Consider the following 6674-nt stretch of genomic DNA (forward strand, 5'->3'; position numbering starts at 1 on the left):
TCAAAAAGAGGTTGATTTATAACAATTCACTAATAGTAACAATAAAAATGTGATAAATATATACATCACCCTAAGCTAAAAAAAAAAAAAAAAAAAAGAATCCTATTTCCCACCCCATGAGTACTTTGGAACAAGCACAGAGATTTAATGTGTTATTAGGAAGTTCAACACTTTTTATCTGTCCGCTTTGCTTTCTTTGGAATGTGCCACTTGTCTTCACTGTGTCCTGATCAAACAGGACAAAACCCTGCAAACTAAAACATGTACATGTTCCACTGCAGCTTGCTTTTTTTTTTTTTTTTAATTATTTAACTATATTCTTTGGAGTTTTTAATAAGTACCCATAGACCTGTCTCATTCTTTAAAATGACTGCACAGCATACTGTGACATGACTGTGCTATTTAACATGTTTTAAATTGACATGTTATTTTCAGTCTTTAGTTAATATAATATTAACAACTCTTTAATGATGACGTTTGCATTTATGCTTATCTGTGTATATGTAAGGGTATCCATGGGAAAATTTCCTAAAATCTGTATTGTTTTGAGAAAGAGCGTGTGCATTTTAAATCACGTTTAAATTGTCTTTCATAATGTTTAAAAGTTTACATTTCCAACAATATGTTAAATTATCATCTTATCAACACGAGTAGATTCTCTTTACCACAAATTTTGATTTTTACCAATCTGATACTCTCCACTGCTCTGTAATGTCTATTGACAAGAGGGTTTTCTCCTTCCCCTAGTTTTTGTAAACGTACTCATAGGCAAAGAAACAAGAAATTCATCCACTCAGAGACAACTATGGTGAAAGACCTTAGTTAACAATCAATAAGAAGTCAATTTGAGGCCATTTTTGAGCTACTTTTTAGAATTTTAGTATTCATTTTCTCTTCTCTCAGGCATACCAATTTTTAAATATCTGTTCTTTAAATGCATATTATTTCCGAGGACAGAGTCTGGTGCATAAACTCCATCACCCAGGCCAGTAAGAGTAATACCAAAGTATCAGTATGTTGTCTGTTGTTCAAACACGCTTGCTTAAATTTTAATTTTGCCCTTGGTCATTTAATCAACCAATATTATCCTCCCCGCCTCTTTAGTTTTACATTTAATGTATAATCCTACAACTATTTTCTAATATTTTTGACGTGCTGTCATTTTAATGACAAAAGAAACTAACACAGAATCTGAAAATGTTACTACTAAGTGAAAGAATAGGACCACAACTACTTTAAGTTAAACATGTATTGTTCTGAAACTACTTGACCAAGTTTCTTTTCTCAGAGTGCAAGTACACAACTCTAGGGTAACAGGCGAAACGATTAATTGATTCAAAATAAGCAACACATCGCTACTTCCCCTGAAAGGAAATCTGGATTGCAAGAGAAAACTAGGCCAGTGGCACCTTTCTTTGATCCAAATGATTCTGGAAGCAGAGAGATATAAGAAGACACCTTTTATAGCATCATGCCAGCAAGGTTAACTACTTTTTATGCTTCAAAGTCACTCTCACTGTCTAGGGAACATCATGCCTCAGTTGGAAAGGGCACATCTTTTTAGTTTAGCTGTTGTCTGATTAATAAAGGAAGCCAAGCTAGTTGTTTTTGTTGTTACTTTTAACCTTTTACACTTTATTATTCTACGTCGACAGGGAAGCAACTGTATCCATGCAGTTCATTAGATTCTTTAAATTAAATGAAAATCTGAAGAAATATTACTAGAGTATCATGTAATACCTGTCCACTTGATATACTGCATGTAAGTAGGATTATAAACATTTTACATGTTTCTTTATACCCCCTACCTTTTTTGGAGAGGGTGAGAGATAGGTGGTCAGTCTTTTAATTTAGATTACGTTATAGTCGAGAAAAAAATAAAATGTTTATTGGTGTTTACAGGTAGGATTCCTCGTGTGTGTGGCTGGAAGTTTGAGATATCCTTTTACACCTGTGGTTCTCTCCACATTCAAACCCTTCCCTCCTTCCACACCAGGATATCGAACACTCTTCTTTTGATTGAGCAAAAGTGGGAGCTAGTAGATAGGTCTGTTAGAGGTATTGTTGGTGGCAATTTAGTGACTGCTACTACTGGCACCATCAGATGAGCTTAACAAAAGACATGTTTTGTTTTATTAAAGGCACAACCATCAAGTCCTGGACGTTTGTACTCGTTCTGTGCTACTTTTCCTAGTGCCAGTATTCAGATGTCAGCTAAGATCATGATGACATTCTAACATAGTCATTGCATGCAAAGATCAAAGAAAAAACATGTTTTTGATGGCGCCCTCACAAGGGATATTCTTCAATGTTCAGTGAGAGATTCAGTAAGCCCTGAGTGCATTTGTAAAAGCATATTCATTTGCTATCGCAACATCAAAATTATGATAGACTTTGCACCTGAAAACATTATTCGCTTATTAGCTTACACTTCTGTGTAACTGGATTCTCCACTTATGGTCACACCAGGCTTCAGTCAGACTGTTGGCCATTCCAAGCTCTTATCTGAAAGCTCTAAGAAAGAATCCCCTCCAAGCTCATGCAGATCGCTGGACGACTGTCTTCACTTGGAGCTGCAGACTGAGATCCCCACCTGTCTGCTCTCAGGTCATGGCTGGCCCCATTTCTGGGCACATGGCTTGTCTATCTTCAAAGCCGGCAATGACACGTCAAAATACTTTGAATCTTTTGCATCGAATCTGACCTCCTCTTCACCTGTCTTCTTTAACACCAGCTTATATTATAGTCACCTCAATTCTTCCTTTGGTGTCTAGAGTTCTAGAAATGGGGTTTGTTTTATGCTAGAGAGTAAACGCACTTCAATCAGTTTCCCTTTTAACAAGTAAAACATGACAACTTCCGTCACCTACTTGTTATAAGGAAAGTAACGTAGCCACATTCTTCCTAAAGTATCTTCCAGAGCCACGTGGTTCCTGAGGATTCTGAGAGAGCCTTGAGTGTCTAAGCTTTTGCCAATAATTGTCCTGCAATATTCTGGGAGAATCTTATCTCAGACTCCACAGAGAGCTCTGCCTGGGCTGCTACAGCTTCGCAGTGATAGAAAACCTAGAAATGAGGAAAGGTGAGTGAATTTGACACAAAATTCAAATAAATTGGCCTCTGGGATAGCAGTGAAGATATTTATATTTTTACTGAAAATTCAGTATTAATATTTTCAGAGATTAAATTTTAGGGCCATTGTCTCAAATGCTATGAAAACTGTAGATCTTTATTAGAGGGAATTTCTCTATGATAATTTTCAGGGTTGTTTTTCTCAAGCTTGAAGTTTGGCATTCATATATATATTTAATATATATATTTATATAGTACCAATTTATACTGAAAAAAGTGCCATATTTTCAAAAGAGTGATGATTTTCAAGTTGCAGAAAAAAGGATGAAATATATGCTTTCACAAATTGTATATCATAGCAGATCAGCTTAGGATCTTATCATTGATTTTTAAAGTTTTTCATACTTCCTTTGAAATATTAGTGTGTATTTATTGATTTACAGTAATATCTGATTGTCTTTCAATTGTGAAATATTTGATCTCACTTATCCTCTTTCGAGTAATAAAAAGAGAAAAGTGCATAGAATAAGATGCTATTCACTTTTTCACAAAATTACGCGAAACCCAAATTGATTCATTTTACTTTGGCTTCTCATTCAGTTTTAGTCGCTATAAAACTATTCATTTAACATCGTGCAGTTTGACGTTTCCCTCGGTAATACTTGAGACACGGAGACCTGACTCAACACTTCCTAACAGGAGGACAGACAGCTTCATTTCAGTAGCTTCATGCATATCACAGTTCTCCTGCTGAGATATCTATTACCCTGTAGGATCATAAGTTACTTCTATATTATGTAAAATGTAGCATGCATCAAAGGTGACATACGCCATTTGGGAGCTTTATTATAGTTCACCTAGCAAATTCTAAGGACAGTCAAGTCAAAATGAGATTTCAGAATGCAAAATAGCCTTTACGCTAGTGGCTCACCTGATGTTCTGTTCTGTTATATGCTTGTCCTGTCCTATTGTGGGGACACCTCCTTAGAGGGAACCATGAAAAGTGTCACTAGGTTTCTCTGTCACCAAGTGCTACCTGTACATTTCTGATTCAGTAATCTCATTTTAAGTGTCTCTTGCAAATTGAATCATGTCCTACGAGGACAGATACTGTCATCTTCAAGAAAAAATATACAGTTAACCACAAACTATACTCCTCACGTATGGCTAAATATATTTTCTAATACATTTAGGTGAAAATAGATGTGTCTTCTCTATGAGGACACATTTTTAAAATGTATTTTAGGCATATGGCTGAGAATAAAACTACTTCCTTCCTATCTGAGCAAGGTAACAGATTAAATTTGAAATGGTGCTTTCATGCAAACGCTGAAATATGACAATATATTTACAAGTGACAGTTCTAAAGAAAAGCTTTCCCTTTTGTTCTTTAAAGCACTCTGTCATTCCTATCTTATCGGTCTTATTATATTTGTTTAATCAAATTTAAACAAATATATATATATATATAAAATACAAATATATATATATATATATGTATATATATAATCAAAGTATACAGAATGCTATTCTATACTAGCGAAATTACTCAGTAAATAAAAATGTGAGACTATGGTTCTTGTTCTTATGCAACACACATCTAAAGGGGAAAAATGTAAACATATCACATTTAAAACAACAAAACCAAAACAACTGCAGAAACAAAATGAAATTTTTAATCAGCTATTTATTTAAGTAGTAAAGAATTCAGGAGTTTAAAAATAAAGAAATAGAGAATGAGTAAGCATAGCCATGGAAGGATTTTATTCAGTTAATTTTGTTCACTTAAAACAGAAATGTATTAAAGTCAGCTCATACGAAAAAACGAGTGGTAGCATTAGATTTCACAAGAACTGGAATATGGCCATACAACCATGGTCTCAGTCATCATTTTTCTTATGATTCATTTCTCACTATTCCTGTTCTTTCTATTGAAGGCTGTTGTTTTAGATAGTATATGAACCATCATGTGCCCATACTTACTAATCTCTCTAATACCAAAGTACCCAGCATTTTTTAATGGACTCAGTTTTCGTGTCTGAACCAAACTTACAGGAGAAATTATGTATTTGGTATTTGTCCCTTTTCTGGTGGCATGGTCTCACTCCTGAACCAGTTATTTGTTGTTGGGGGAGGACAAGATAACCTAGAAAAAGCAGATTGTATTTGTCAACTCCTTCCTCAGAGAGTCTGGGTAATATCTTTCAAAAGAATCCGTGGATGAGAAAGCAATGTCTAGCCTTGACACAATGAAGAGTCACTTGGAAGAAATAAAAATTGAGCTTATTTAGATAAGTCTTGAGGTGAGCTCTAAAGGAAAGACAGTTTGCTTTCTTGTGCAGGGAGAATGTCCATTGTTTGATGATTTGTATGTTAATACACTTAAAAATGCATGTGTGTGGTACTGAGTAGGTTAAGCTAACAGAATTCAGGAGGATAAAATAAGATGCTGGGAAAACAACAACAACAACAACAACAACAAAGAAACAAGTGTCTTGGGAGTAAAGCTCCTGTATATCAGGGATTTGAGTTATATTGTCGCTTTGGAAACCAAAGATTACGGAGATGTATATACGAATAATGTGTTGCACAAGGGTAGGTTGTGATTTGTTTTTGTTTTGTTTTTGGTTGTTTGCAGTTGATCCAGAAAAAAAATAAGGGGGAAGGAAGCAAAAATAGAAGATAAGTCAATAAGAGAATTGGGACAAAGTAAATATATCTTATGACATGTCTCCATCTATAGCACAATTTCACGTTTTAGTATCTAAATGACGTAAATATTTTAGAAGGATTCCAGTGGTACAGATAAAATAACCCAATCATAATATTATATTTCATTATGATACTTAAGTTATTTTTATTTTTATTTTTTTCACAATCTCATTAACTGAAATCGTTTTGACCATGAACAGATCACATTTGAAATAAACATGGCTGGACCACTCCAAACATCAGCTCTATAGTATAACAGTTACTTCTAACAAGATTATGTCACAGAATAATGTCCTCACCTGTGAATGACTTCCCGCCCTCATCTACCAGTTTACTAACGCTCCAGACATCTCCCACAACTCTGCATTTACAGAAGGCGAGCAGAGCAGAATCTCAAAAAACCTCATGTCAATCTGTTTTAATCACAGAATGAACTCTTGTCAAGAGCATTTTTGTTCACATGCCCTCTTACCTGTATGCCTTTGCTAATATCTTGCAGTTCAAAAGGAGCTTTGATTCATCAGCAGTCTGCAACTAATTCACCATGTGTGGAAGGGCAAGTGAACAGCCAACTTTGCTTGAACACACTTCTTCAGGTAAGCGTCCCCTGAGTTCATTCACTCTCCTCAGCCTTAAAAGGATTCAAATAATGAAACGTGATTATTTTAATCATGTATTTTTTTTTAATTCTATACTCACAAAGCTTCAAATATTATAATACAATAGACGTTTTCACGTTGGAGGGGGGAAGGGAAGTGAAAAGCTGTGGACTAGGCAAGACAGTGGAAGAAAAAATAAAATAAAATTATAAACATTTCCAGGTTGTTTCCTGAGGTTCTTTATGAAGATTTGATATCAGAACATGTCATTTTGAAGAATTAAAAAAAAAA

This window comes from Pteropus alecto, unplaced genomic scaffold (assembly GCF_000325575.1).
Source record: "Pteropus alecto unplaced genomic scaffold, ASM32557v1 scaffold17, whole genome shotgun sequence".
Classification (NCBI taxonomy): domain Eukaryota; kingdom Metazoa; phylum Chordata; class Mammalia; order Chiroptera; family Pteropodidae; genus Pteropus; species Pteropus alecto.